Raw genomic sequence first — 15,689 nt, forward strand, 5'->3', positions numbered from 1 at the left:
CAGGTATCTGGCTCTGGCTTGGGAGCAGCTATTCTAATCGAGAATTACTCTAGGTAAACAATATGAGACAAAGAGCACAACCACTCTGGTTGATGCAGACCTGTGGGTCCAGACCCCTTTCTCTCCAAACCCATCTCCACTCCCACTTCCACAAAAGGAGTGTCCAGGGATGCAATTTGGGGCAAGTGGGGGTGGGGGACATTATGAAAACCTCTGCTCTGGATGGATCCTCTCCTTTTACAGATAGAAGACCAGGCTCACAAAACACAAGGACTAGTGTGGTAGATCCTCTACAAAGCAGCCTTTCTGGCAGAAACCCAGAAAGAAAATTTCTTTTCAAGCATTTTTAAAAGAAATTTGTTTGTATATATATATATGTGCGTGTGTTTTCATTTTTTTTAATACCTAAATTAACACACCATAAAATTAACTCTCTTTGGACATACAGTTCTATCAGTGTTAACAATGGGTACATTTGTGTAACCACTGCCACAATCAGGACACAGAGCAGTTCCATGACTCCAAAAATTTCCCTCATGTCTTCCCTTTGTAATCAAACTCTGGCCCCCACCCCAACCTCTGGCAAACACTGATTGGTTCTCCATCCTATAGACCTGCCTTTAACAGAATGTCACATTAATGGAATCATACAGGATGCAACCTCTGGTGACCTGTTTCTCTCAGTCTTTGTGATTTACCCATGTTGTAGTCCATTGTATGGATGTGCCACAGTTTGTTTTACATTCACCTGTGAAGGATATTTGGCTTTGTATTACTTTCCTCGGGGCTGCTATAAGAAAATACCAAAAACTAGGTGACTTAAAACAACGGAAATATATTTTCTCACAGTTCTGGAAGCCAGAATCCTAAATGGAGGTCTCTGCAGGGCCATGATCCCTCCGAAAACTGTCGGGGGTAGGGGGTCAGCGGTGGGGGGAATCCTTCCTTGCCTCTTCCTAGCTTCTGGTGGTTGCCAGAAATCCTTGACATTCCTTAGCTTGTAGATGCATCACTCCCGTATCTGCTTCTGTGGCCACGTGGCTGTGTGGCCACATTCCCTAGTGTGTCTTCACATCTGTCTTTCCTCTGTGCATATCTGTGTCAAAATTTCCCTCTTCTTATAGGACACCAGTCATACTGGGGGCTCATTCTACTCCAGCATGACCCTATAACAACCATTTATTAGGAAGCTATTATATGCCAAGCACAGTACTGGGCACTTTACAACAGTGTCTCAAGCCTTTTCAACAGCCCTTCAAAGTGGTCCACCTCCTACAAATGAGAAATCAGAGGTTCCAAGAGTTTAAGGAATTTGCCAAGGCAGCACATAGCTCAGGAGTGAGGAGGCGACATGCACACTGGGTTCTCTTTTCTTGCATTTCTTTCGAGACAAAGGTAAGTAGATTGAAGAAAGGAAAAATTTGAGTCATACCCTTGATTACCAAATAGTATACATACGAATCACCTGGGGATTCTTTTATTGTACAGATACCTGGGACTCAGCGGCACAAATTTAGTTTCAGTAGGTAATAGGTAAGTTCCAGGAAGCTGCCTTCTTTTAGGCCACGCCAAGCAGCCTATGGGAATTTAGTTCCCCCACCAGGGATCGAACCTGGGCATTCAGCAGTGAGAGCACAGAGTCCTAACTACTGGACCGCCAGGGAATTCCCCAGGAAGCTGCATTTTTTTAAAAAAAAAATTTATTTATTTACTTACATTTTGTTTTGGGCTGCGTTGGGTCTTCCTTGCAGCGAGGCGGGGCTACTCTTCATTGCGGTGCTCAGGCTTCTCATTGCAGGGGCTTCTCTTGTTGCAGAGCACGGGATCTGGGCGTGTGGGCTTCAGTAGTTGTGGCACACGTGCTCCGTAGTTGTGGCTCACAGGCTTATTTGTTCTGTGGCACGTGGGATCTTCCCAGACCAGGGCTCGAGCCTGTGTCCCCTGCATTGGTAGGCGGATTCTTAACCAGGGAAGCCCCAGGAAGCTGCATTTTTAACAAGCATCTCAGATGACTCTGATAATGGCTGAGAAACATCAAACAAACAGTAGTGAATATGTAAATACTAGGTATTCCATATCTTCTCATCATTTTCCTTCTTTTATGAATGATCTATTCATGCCCTTAGACAATTTTCTATCAGATTGTAAATCTTTTATTTTTCTTTTCAGTTGTAGGACGTGAAATATAGAATAAGAATAGTCAACTTTCCTTTTCAAATATGTTGCATATATTTTCCCCAGTTTATCACGTGCCATTTGTTTATGGTGCTTGTTTGTGATTCAAAAGTTTAAATTTGTATGTAGTTAAATCTATGAGTCTTTTAACTGAATTGTTTTTGCTTCTGAATGATACTTGAAAGGTTTTCTCCATTGCATAATCATAAAAACGTTAACTATTATTTTCTCCTCATTAATGTTTTTTTCACTTTTAAACCTTTTCCCCCAATTTTTTAATTTGAAAAATTTCAAACATCCAAAAATGTTAATCAGTTGTTAGCCTTTTTTCATATGTGCTTTCTCTCTCAATATAATACTTTTTTTTCGGACTTATTTGAAAGTAAGTTGCGGATATCATGGCCCTTCACCCTTGAATATTTCAAAATGCATCATCTAAGAATAAGGACATTCTCCTACACACTGATGATATCATTATCAAACCTAAGCCAATTAATTAACAGTAGTTCTCTACCATCAATCCATATTTAAATTTTCTCACTTAATGCCCAAAATGTCTTTTATAGCTATTTTTTTCTTTCCCAAACAGGATGCAATTAGGATCGCACATTATATTTCATTATCGTATTTCTTTTAATCTAGAACAGTGCTTCCACTCTTTTTCCCACAACATTGTCTTTATGATGAGTCCAGAACAATTTTGTGGTACAATGTCCAGCATTCTGGATTTGTTCAATTATTTCCTCATGTTATTGTTTTGCTTGTTCCTTTATCACCTGCATTTTCCTTAAACTGGACGTTAGGTCTGGATGTTTGATTAGATTTGGATTAAGTTTTTTTCCTAGAACGCTTCAGAGGTGCTGTCATGTTACATCACGTCAGGAGGCACAAACTTCTCTTTGTCCCATGAGCAATGATTCTTACTTCGATCACTTAGTTAAGGTGGTGACCACCAGATACCTGCCTTTAAAACCAGTAAGTAATCTGTAGGGTGATACTTTTATACCATGTGAGTATCCTGTTTCTTTCATCCAGTAATATTAGCATTACTTGCCTCAATCAATTATTACACTGGGGGACATGTAACACTTAAATCTATCCCAAACTAATTTTGGTATATGGTATAAATTGGAGCTCTTAATTTTTTTAAATTTGAGATGTTGCAAAACCATCATAAATATTTGTGTCTGCTTTTGTTCCTTCTGATTTTTTACATTGTCTATCTCTTCTTGTGCCAGTATCACACTCCTTAAAATTGGTGCGGCTTCATAATAGGCTGTAACATTTGGTAGAGCAATGACATCCTCCCCACCTCTCCCCCACAGTAATGCTGCTTTTTCAGAGGCCTTTTTGTTGTTGTTGTTGTTAGATTCCTTCTTTTTCTCTTCTGAAGGAATTATTTTAATAGTTATGGCAGTTTTTTTTTTAACATCTTTATTGGAGTATAATTGCTTTACAATGGTGTGTTAGTTTCTGCTTTAAAACAGAGTGAATCAGTTATACATATACATATGTTCCCATATCTCTTCCCTCTTGCATCTCCCTCCCTCCCACCCTCCGTATCCCAACCCTCTAGGTGGTCACAAAGCACGGAGCTGATCTCCCTGTGCTATGCGGCTGCTTCCCACTAGCTATCTATTTTACGTTTGGTAGTGTATATATGTCCATGTCACTCTCTCACTTTGTCACAGCTTACCCTTCCCCCTCCCCATATCCTCAAGTCCATGCTCTAGTAGGTCTGTGTCTTTATTCCCGTCTTACCCCTAGGTTCTTCATGATCTTTAATTTTAATTTTTTTTCTTAGATTCCATATATATGTGTTAGCATACGGTATTTGTTTTTCTCTTTCTGACTTACTTCACTCTGTATGACAGACTCTAGGTCCATCCACCTCACTACAAATAACTCAATTTCGTTTCTTCTTATGGCTGAGTAATATTCCATTGTATATATGTGCCACATCTTCTTTATCCATTCATCTGTTGATGGACACTTAGGTTGCTTCCATGTCCTGGCTATTGTAAATAGAGCTGCAATGAACATATTGGTACATGACTCTTTTTGAATTATGGTTTGCTCAGGGTATATGCCCAGTAGTGGGATTGCTGGGTCGTATGGTAGTTCTATTTGTAGTTTTTTAAGGAACCTCCATACTGTTCTCCATAGTGGCTGTATCAATTTACATTCCCACCAACAGTGCAAGAGTGTTTCCTTTTCTCCACACCCTCTCCAGCATTTATTGTTTGTAGATTTTTTGATGATGGCCATTCTGACCGGTGTGAGATGATATCTCATTGTAGTTTTGATTTGCATTTCTCTAACGATTAATGATGTTGAGCATTCTTTCATGTGTTTGTTGGAAATCTGTATATCTTCTTTGGAGAAATGTCTATTTAGGTCTTCTCACCATTTTTTGATTGGGTTGTTTGTTTTTTTGTTATTGAGCTGCATGAGCTGCTTGTAAATTTTGGAGATTAAACCTTTGTCAGTTGCTTCATTTGCAAATATTTTCTCCCATTCTGAGGATTGTCTTTTGGTCTTGTTTATGGTTTCCTTTACTGTGCAAAAGCTGTTAAGTTTCATTAGGTCCCATTTGTTTATTTTTGTTTTTATTTCCATTTCTCTAGGAGGTGGGTCAAAAAGGATCTTGCTGTGATTTATGTCATAGAGTGTTCTGCCTACGTTTTCCTCTAAGAGTTTGATAGTGTCTGGCCTTACATTTAGGTCTTTAATCCATTTTGAGTTTATTTTTGTGTATGGTGTTAGCGAGTGTTCTAATTTCATACTTTTACATGTACCTGTCCAGTTTTCCCAGCACCACTTATTGAAGAGGCTGTCTTTTCTCCACTGTATATTCTTGCCTCCTTTATCAAAGATAAGGGGACCATATGTGTGTGGGTTTATCTCTGGGCTTTCTATCCTGTTCCATTGATCTATATTTCTGTTTTTGTGCCAGTACCATACTGTCTTGATTACTGTAGCTTTGTAGTATAGTCTGAAGTCAAGGAGCCTGATTCCTCCAGCTCCATTTTTCGTTCTCAAGATTGCTTTGGCTATTCAGGGTCTTTTTTGTTTCCATACAAATTGTGAAATTTTTGGTTCTAGTTCTGTGAAAAATGCCAGTGGTAGTTTGATAGGGATTGCATTGAATCTGTTGATTGCTTTGAGTAGTAGAGTCATTTTCACAATGTTGATTCTTCCAATCCAAGAACACAGTATATCTCTCCATCTATTTGTATCATCTTTAATTTCTTTCATCAGTGTCTTATAATTTTCTGCATACAGGTCTTTTGTCTCCTTAGGTAGGTTTATTCCTAGATATTTTATTCTTTTTGTTGCAGTGGTAAATGGGAGAGTTTTCTTAATTTCACTTTCAGATTTTTCATCATTAGTGTATAATAATGCCAGAGATTTCTGAGCATTAATTTTGTATCCTGCTACTTTACCAAATTAGTTATGGCAGTTTTGACTGGAATTACTGTTTTCTTGGATATTAGTCAAGGTTGAATCAGGAAAACAGAAACCATAATAGTTATTTTCTCAGAGAAAATCTAATATAAAGAACTGTTTAACCAGTTATTAGAGGACTGAAAGGCAAAAATAGAACACACATTGTATGTGTTTCTACATATTTAAATATTTAAATGAAAGATCATCTACCCAGAATGTGAAACTTGATCAGTAGAATATTAGTCATATTTCTGGAGCTTGTGTATCTTAATTCCAAAGGCTCATATTGCTAGAAAATTATAATTTAGTATATTAAAACACACACACACACACACACACACACACACACACACACACACACACCCTCATTCAACTCTTTACAATTCAATTTTTTAAAAACAGTTTTTGCCTGCTAAAACACTTACCATCATATCTGTTATATTACCAATGAGACATCTGTGACATTACATGATTATCCGTTCTGACCTATGCTGTTGAGGTAAAGAAGTAAAGATATACAATAAGAGGGCTATGTTTACCTGTGGGTCCTTAAGAGCCCATTTCCAGCTACCACAGTGTCTCCTTCCCATATACCTTCACTAGTCCCCTATTCATGACATAGAGGCATGTGGGGAGGTGACCTCTTGATCACATTTTGGTAACTGCCTGATAAGGGGAGAGAAGGCAGTGAAAACATGAATTTTATGGTAACGTTTTGGTGCTTGGGCCAGACTCCCTGCCAGGTCCTGGAGAGATGCATCAAAGTCTCGGTCAAGTAGCTGTGTTCAGAAAGTGTATTTAACAAAACTTTCTGAAGTAGGGCTTAACAGTGTTAGAATCTGAACTCACAGTTGGCTTCTTTCTTCAATAACCTCTATGGTGAGGGAATAAAAAATGAGCATGGAACTTGATCGAGTTAGAAGGCCTATGTGATAAATTTGATTGAACCCTGGAGGCTCCAAGTTTAGGCACGTCTGGGGCCTGTGCTGGGGACAGTGAGAGTTTGCATTCATTTCCAGCTTTACTGCATGGTGGTCAAAGAATATGGCGTGTATAATTTTTGCTTCTATAGCACTGAGATTTTCTCATTAGCCATCATTCATTTCCAGCTTTATTGCATGGTGGTCAAAGAATATGGCATGTATAATTTTTGCTTTATAGCACTGAGATTTTCTCATTAGCCCTTTCTTGAACGGTGTATTATCTACTGGTAGGATTCTAAGTGTATATATATGTTTTTATCATATTTTATTATTTAAAAAATTTTAATGTTTGAATAGATAATATACTTGTGATTCAGCATTCAAATGGTACATAAGGGTACATAGAGTGAAAAGTCTCCTCATCTCTGTCCTCTAGCCAACCAGTTCTCCTCCCCAAAGGCAGTAAATATTATGAGTTTTTCCTGTATCCTTCTAAGATATTACATTATGAAGTTACAGGGAATTATGTATGTATTTTTTCTCATTTTTCAACAAACGGTAGCATACTTTACACACTGTTCTCTGTCTTGTTTCTGTTTAGTAATACATGTTACAGATCGTGCTAAGTCAGTAAAAGAGAACATTCTCATTCTCTTTTACAACTGCACAGTATTCCATTGTATGGAAGTATCATAATTCATGTAATCTGTCCCTTATTGATGGACATTTGGCTGTTACCAGAATTTTGCTATTACAAATAATATTGCAATAAATAAACTGCTGTAGTTAAGTTTACGTACATAAATTATTTTATTCATGTTCAAATATATCCACAGAGCATTATTAGAAATGGAATTAGTGGGTCTGTGTTCATGAAAACCTTGTTTTCCACCCATGTGTCTCCTTGACTGCTCACACAACTACCACGTACATTCACACAGAACACTTCACTTCTGACACTTCTGGTCACCAAATACGTGGAGTTTTTTTTACCCCATCAAGCAATTCTCTGTGATGCCAGCTGGTAGCCTATAATTTAACTCAATTCTGACACTGTCTACCTGGAGAGCACATCAGATCTGAGAGGTTAAGGGCTCAGTCTCCGAAGACTGCCCTCCGCCCAACTTCAGATGCCAGTTACAACTAGTAGGTCCCCAGGTTACCCACAGCCACAACCCCCTCCTCAGGCTCCATTAATTTGCTTGAACGTCTCATAGAACTTAGGGAAATGCTTACTTACATTTACCAGTTTATAAAGGACATGATAAAGGATGCAGATCAACAGCCAGATGAAGAGATACCTAGGGTGAGGTCTGGGAGGGTCCCAAGTGCAGGAGCTTCTGTCTCTGTGGAGTTGGGGTGCATCACCTTCCTGGTATGTGGATGGTTCACCCACTTGGAAGCTCCTGGAACCCCATGCTTTTGGGATTTTATGGAGGCTTCCTCACGTAAGCAGGATGGAGCATTAACTCCATTTCCAGCCCCCATCCCCTCTCTGGAGGATGGGGTGGAGGCTGAAAATCCTAAGCTTCTAACCATGGCTTGGTCTTTGTAGTGACCAGCTCCATCCAGGAGCCATCCAGGCCCAGCTCGAGTCACCTCGTTAGAATAAAAGATGCTCCTAGTGCTCTTATCACGTAGGAAATGACAAGATTTTTTAGGAATGAGGAGGGAGGGGGCAGAGACCAATATATATTTTTTCTATTATCTCACAGGTTCTAATTTCACAATTTGAAAATTTGATAAACATTGCCAGATTAATTCCTATGGATGTTATTAACACCTACCAGCAATGTATCGAAATGCCTGCTTCCTCACAGAATCAGCAGCATGGGGTATTATCACACTTTTATATCTTTGGCCATTCTGACTAGTGAAAAATGGTATCTCGGTTTACTTTTAAATTTTCATGTCTCTTATTACAACTCAGTTCTTTTAAGAGCCATTTGTACTTTTCTTTCTATGAACTGGCTACTCATACCAATTTTTTATTACATTGTTAGTCTTTTTTTCTTACTGATTTGTAAGAACTCTATTAGAGAAATAAGGCCTTGTTTGTAATAAGAATTTCAAATATTATCTCCAATTTTTCAATTGTCTTTTGACTTTGCTTATAATGGATTTGCCAGGCAGAGATAATTTTTATTTAGTCAAATTTATTTATTTATGCTATTATTTTTATGACTCTTGGGTTCTGCGTCACTCCCAGAAAGGCTTTCCATACTTTAAGATTATATTAAAAAGTCTATCATGGCTCTCCAAGTACTTTCATGTTTTCAATTTAAACATTTAAATATTTGATCCATGTGGATTATATTCTGGTACAAAGTGTGAGATATGGGTCCAACATTACTTTTTTTTTAGATTGCTATCACCATTCTTATCTATTTATATAATTTATAATATAAGCAAATATATGTTATATTCATATATAGTTTGTATATAATCCATAGTATATTATATAAATTTTTAATAGTATTCATATTCCTTATATTCACATTTATATTTGGTCTGCTTTGATATGCCCAATAAAATAATAAAGAGGTATGTTAGTCTTATATTGCTATTGTCTGTATGTCAATTTCTCCCTATATTTCTGGGATGGTTTACTTTACATGTTAACTTGGCTAGGCTATGGTTCACATTTGTTTGGTTAAACCCTAGTCTAAATGTTGCTGTGAACGTATCTGTGGATGGGATTAACATTCGCAGTCAGTTGACTTTAACTAAAGCAGATTATCTCCATTATGTGGGTGGGCGGCATCCAGTCAGTTGAAGGCCTTAAGAGCAAGGACTGAGGTTTCCCAAAGAAGAAGCAATTTTGTCACAAGACTGCAATATAGGAACTCTGCCTAAGATTTCAGGCTGCTAGCTTGCCCTGCAGATCTTAGAGTCAAGGCTGCAACAGCAACTCTTCTCTGAGTTTCTAGCCTGTTGGCCCTCCCCTACAAATCTATAGACCTTGGACTTGCCAGTCTCCACAATGACATGAGCCAATTCCTTCAAATAAATCTCTATTAGCTTTGTTTGTATGGAGAACCCTGACTAACACAATTTCTAATAGCTTTCCTTTATATATTTTGATAATATGATAGTCTGGCATTGAACGTCAAGACAAGGAGAATTCTATTTGTACCCTTTTACTAATATAAAACTAACTCTCTTTGCCTGATTAATGCTTTTTGTCTTGATTCAATAATATTGCCAAATCCTCCCCCTCCCATTTTTTTTTTTTTTTGGTCTGCATTTTTCTAATATACCTTTGCCTATTTTTTACTTTGTAACATACTATTGTCATTTTTTAAATAGTATGTCTCCTGTAACTAGATTATACTTAAATTTCTTCTAGTCAACCAAGTCTTTTAACAGGGGATTTAAATTTTGAAATTCTAAAATCTTTGGTTTTAGGCCATTTTGTTCTGTGACTTATTTATTAACATTTCTCTGCCATTTTCTTTATTTTCAGTTTTGATTTTATCTTCTCCATTGTTTTAGAAAGTATTTTATTCTATGAGTTGAAAGCAGTTACCTGGAGGAAGGGGAAACTTGTACTTTTTACTACACCTTTCTATTTGCTGAATTGATACAGTAAATATATTAGGTAGCATGGACCTTTAAGTTTTTCAAAAGCTTTTTTAAACTTATTTTTATCTAATTGCTGGGTCCAGAGTGAAACAGCATATTTTTTTTATAGTGAATTTTTAAAAATATTTATTTAGCTACGTCAGGTCTTAGTTGCGGCACGTGGGATCTTCCCGGCATGTGGGATCTTTCGTTGTGGTCAGCAGGCTCTAGTTGTGGCTCACAAGCTGCAGAGTGCGTAGGCTCAGTAGTTGCGGCACGTGGGCTTAGCTGCTCCGCAGCATGTGGGATCCGACCAGGGATCGAACCCGCCTGCCCTGGAAGGCAGATTCTTAACCCCTGGACCACCAGGGAAGTCCTGAAACAGCATAGTTTGAATCATGCTTTTGAGATACAGAACTTAGCACATTTTATCTTTACCTCCTTCCACATTCTAACCCATGAAAATGTTAACACAGGTTTTAAGATTCACGTGCTTTTTTCCTATTTAAAAAAATTCAGAACTCTATTTGAGAAAAAATATTTAGATATAGTATTATAATTAAGTATGATGTAATTATTTAGATGCATTTCTGTTTTGGCTTGACAAGGCTCCCCTCTGTGACTTCCCCATTCCTGAGCTTTTTTTTTTAACTTCATCTCTTGGTTGGTTGAAAAATATTGTAAACAAATTTTTTCAAGAAGGTGATATATTTTATGAACCCTTAAACAGCAGAGTGTTTTTCTGACATCTTTACACCTGAAAAACAATGCAGATGAATACTACTCTAGATATGAGAAATCAGACAGACTGATGTTTGTTTCTATCTGGGCAATCTGATCTCATTTTTTTGCCTGAACAATTATAGACACTTTAATATTGTAGCTTAAAACTTTTGCCATGATGTGTCCAATTGTGAGTCCCCTTTTATTGATTTTGCCTAGAACATAGTAGGCTTTTTCAGTCAACATACATTGTTCTTCAACAGAGGAAATTTCTGCTTTATTTTATTTTTATTATGTCTCTTCCATTTGCCTTTGTTCCTCTTTTAAGAATTCAAATTATCCACATGTTGGTTCTCCATTTTATCCATTCTTCCTCCACAGCTATCTTCTCTCTTATTGATTCCATCGCTGTCTTTTTACACTCCATTCAATATCTTAGCATTAGCTTTGTTCTTGACACCAATTTCAATTTTCTGCCAGATAAATTTTCCTCTTTACTGTCTCCATTGTGTTTGATTTTGTTCCTGCTTTTTTAGAGTACTTGTTCATTTTCCTAACCCTATGTGTCTCTCTTTTCATTTCATCCTGTTGGATTTTCATATCAGTCCCACCCCTTCATTCTTTCTGTTTCTTTTTTGCAGAAGCTTTAATGATGTTAACAGGTTTCTAAAATTTTCTCCTGGATTATCCTGGTGAAGAAGAGTTCTCATTTCATTCATTTTTTTCTAGATGCTGTGCTCTTCCTCTAGCCTTGGTTGACTATTCTCCTTACCCTCAAATAAGACAAGGTTTTCTGTGGGCTCAATATCTGTCTACAAGTGATTGAGCTGCTTAGCCTGGGACCCACCTATGGAAGTAGTGACAGAATCTCCATCTCAAGTCTGTAGCTGGAGGGCTACACACAGTCTGACTTTACCTTTTGTATCTCTTCTTTACTAATGTGCTACATAGCACAATACAGTTCCCAGCAAGGACTTCTCTCGGGGACCTTTAAGAAGCTGGGCTTTCCTTAAAGTTTTGAGCAGGACTGGCTACATAATCTGTGGGAAATTTACACGCAAAATGAGACTGTGGGGCCCCTTGTTCAAAAATTAAGAATTTCAAGACAGTGACAACAGAGCATTAAACAAACATGAGGCCCTTCTTATCATCATGGGGCCCTGTGCAACTGTACAGGTTGCACACCCATGAAGCCGGCCATGGTTATGGGGACTACACCTTATTAAATGTAAGTCTACTCCCTTTTCCTCCCAATCCCTCTCCTATTTCCTGCCCACTTGTTTTGTCTATCTGCCTAGATAAACAGGGAATAGAGGGGTCTAGAGGATTTGGAGTGGAGGCTGGAGTGGGGATCAGTTTTCTGCTGAGCATCCTTGAAAAGTAGAGAAATTGACATCTCATGTTGGTTTAGACACTGACTCTGAGTTGGGAGGCAGAGAGTGGGTCATCAGGGGATAGGGTGTGGGCCTTAAATAAGTGGCTTACTACCTTTTTCAGTCAGTGTGTTGAGGAAATGAAGCCAAGGTAATTCATGACTGGGATTTTCTTAATCCAGCCATTTAGGGCCATCTGCCTCATAATTAACATCAGTTTCACACAGATCCAAGCCTTAGGTTACCTGTCAGTTTTAGTCTTTGATATTGTGAAATCTTGTCTGTTTTTTCTAGATTTGAGAGAATGTTTTGGAGAAGTTAGGCTGGGATATATTTGGGGGCAAAAGGCAATATATCATTTTGAACTGGATGTCCCCACGGAACCAGGTAGCTAGGCCAGGGGTCGGCAAACTTTTTCTATATGGGACCAGATAGTAAATATTTCAGATCTTGCAGGTCAAGAGGCAAAATTAGAGATGTTAGGTACCTATATAACAAGAGAGGAAACAAATTTCCACAAATATTTTACTGATGTTTGAAATGTAATAGTAATACTTGAGTGTAGTTTTTTTTTTGGCCTCATCAGGCAGCTTGCGGGATCTTAGTTCCCTGACCAGGGATCAAACCCGGGCCCCCGGCAGAGGAAGTGTACAGTCCTAACCACTGCACTGCCAGGGAATTCCCTTGAGTGCAGTTTTTGCTAATACAGGTCTACTAATAAGAATAGGATTCTTTGTTTTTTGAATACATTTTGCTTAATTAGGGTTCAAAATTAGTATTCCTTATCATCAGATTAGTTTGCAAATGTTCATCTGTTAATGCTGATCTGTAATGGGATTTTATGTATTTCACTTTTGAAAATGTCTTTCCATATAGATAGGCACTGCTAAACACTGACATCAATCCATGTGCATATGATTTTAATTGAGCATATTCATTGCATGGAAGGCATTTATAGAATTCTATTAGATTCTTCTCTTGATATTTGCATTTTAGTATGTCATTACATTGCAGATTAATCACTTTCCATTGATGGTTAGGTAGAAACTCAATTGCACAGTTAAATGAATTTTGAAATATAGAAATTTCCTTTGCACTTGCATTGATGTCTCAAAAGTGCTGCTTGGAATGTAGTTTGAGCTTGGAAAATATATCTGCTGCAGATTTCTATAGGAATGGATAATACGCTTATTTTAACTTTTGATAGCATGGAAGTGTATAAAGTGGCTTGACATTACTTGTAGTTCAAGCAACGTTACTCATCATCAAAATGATTTTACTGAAGTATGTTTCATGTCATAAGTGTTGTTTTACCGTGTAATTGGTGAAATTCATTAAGACATATTATCAAGTCTCCCACAAAACCTAATTTTCAAAGCCATTCATAGTTTGATTATAGTGGTTGAAGGCTGTTCTTCTCATTCAATAATTCTCAGTTTTGCTCTGGAGTTGAAAAGAATCACAATCAAATAAGAACTGCAGTGTGACAGAACAAGTCAGGATATTCAGCTTCTACTTCTGATAAAAATTCACGGAACTGATGATGGTTCAAGACATGAGAATGAATGAAGTTACCATTGCCACTACTGGTTCAGTAACACACGATAAGTTCAAATATTACCACAAAGTCATCACTGACAAATAATACAATAAATAGCCATAGGGTTTAAACACCTTACATTTTCATAAGCTTTGTTGTTTGTTCAAATAAGCATTTTTCTGTTTTACACATATTTTACTACCACTGCTTGTAACACATCTTAGCAGGTTCCTCTTCATGTTGTAATGGAATCAGTACTTTTTCAGCTTCTTTGAAAATATTTCCCCCTGTAGTTGTTCCATGCAGACTATTCACAGAAGCTAGTTCTTCAGTCATTTCAAACAAGGCCTTTACTCCTCAAATGAACAACTCAGTATTACCTGTTAACTCATAAAGGGCCAAGGAAAACCACTCAGTTAATTGTTTTGGTTTTTAATTGACTACTGATGCTGCTCCCAATGTCCTCGACTCTTCAAGCAACTGTTGTAACTGAAAGTCTAATAGTCTTAAATTTATCTTCTCTGGACACATTACTTTGGCTGTTGCAATCAAACACAATTTAATTAAACAGCTTTTCTTATTTGGCTAAGAAATGAGCCACTCAGAAAATTACTTTGGTTGCAGCCTCATATTCATTTTTTATTTTTGTGAAGAAATTCTGCTGTGACGAAATATTCCGTTTTAAATTCTCTACTTGTTCTCACTGTTGCTTTCTTGTCAGTTGGGAATATTGTGATGAGTATAGTCTGATAATGTTGACATATATTGTATTCTTTTAGTAAAACTGTACTTATTGCATAATAAATGCTTGGCTATCAAATTTGATAACAAAATAGTCCACACTCTACTGTGCATTAAAAGCATGACATATGAAGTCCTTTTTCTCTTTTTTCTGGTTTTGACATGATAGGTATGTACTGGTAATAAAAAAAAAGTCATGGTGTTATATGTGTGGCACTTGAAACACTGCCAAGTTATTGCAGCATCACTGTGATTTGTAGGGTACTAAGCAGCAGTGTGAAGAGCTGAGAGCACCACATACGTTCTCTATTGCAACTATTCAACTCTGTGTTGTTTTGTGAAAGTAGCCATAGATGATACATAAATGAATGAGCATGACTGTGTACCAGTAAAACTTTATTTATGCATACCCAAATTTGAATTTCATTTAATTTTAATGTGTGATGAAATGGCTGTACAAATATAGGTGGTATGCTGGATTTGGCCTGTAGGTTAGGATTTTCTGATCCCTGGTCTAGCAAAGGGGCTAGACCAGCCAGCTAGTCAATATTCTTTGAGCTTGGTGCCAGATGCTGAGCCCAGGTAAAAGGAAATCTGCTTAAAGTAGCAGCACTAACACCACTAGCAACCCTACTATTTCTGTGCCTAAAATCACAATAACCATTGGTATGATTCTTTAGTAAGCCTTACTGGACTCTTCATGGTTCTGCCTACTTTTCCAACTTCAAGTCCCAATTCTTTCCTTACCCTTTTGGTCACAGCCATGCTCACCTTCTTGAATTTACCAGAACTCTCATACTCTTAGGCATCTGTGCTTTTGCAGATCTGTTGCTGCCTCTGCCGGGAAGACACCGACCCCTGTATCCACCCTCTAGCTCCCAACAATCCATCTTTTATTCTCTAGGAGCTTTATCTGGTACCTCTAGGTTGATAAAGTTGCCTCTTCTATGAGCATCCACAGAAATTTGGGTAAAGCTTATAGCACTCATCACTCTATTTTATAGTATAAAATTTATTTATACAACTCTCCAAGTAAGAGTTCAGGACAGGGACTGTGTCAACTTGGAAAGTTTTCAGCCATTATTTCTTTGCATACCATTTGGGCTCTGACCTATTTCTCCTCTCCTTCTGGGACTCTGATGACATAGATGTGAGATCTTTTGTTATCTTCCCGTAGATTTCTGAGGCTCTGGGTTTTTT

This window comes from Orcinus orca, chromosome X, assembly GCF_937001465.1.
Source record: "Orcinus orca chromosome X, mOrcOrc1.1, whole genome shotgun sequence".
Taxonomy (NCBI): domain Eukaryota; kingdom Metazoa; phylum Chordata; class Mammalia; order Artiodactyla; family Delphinidae; genus Orcinus; species Orcinus orca.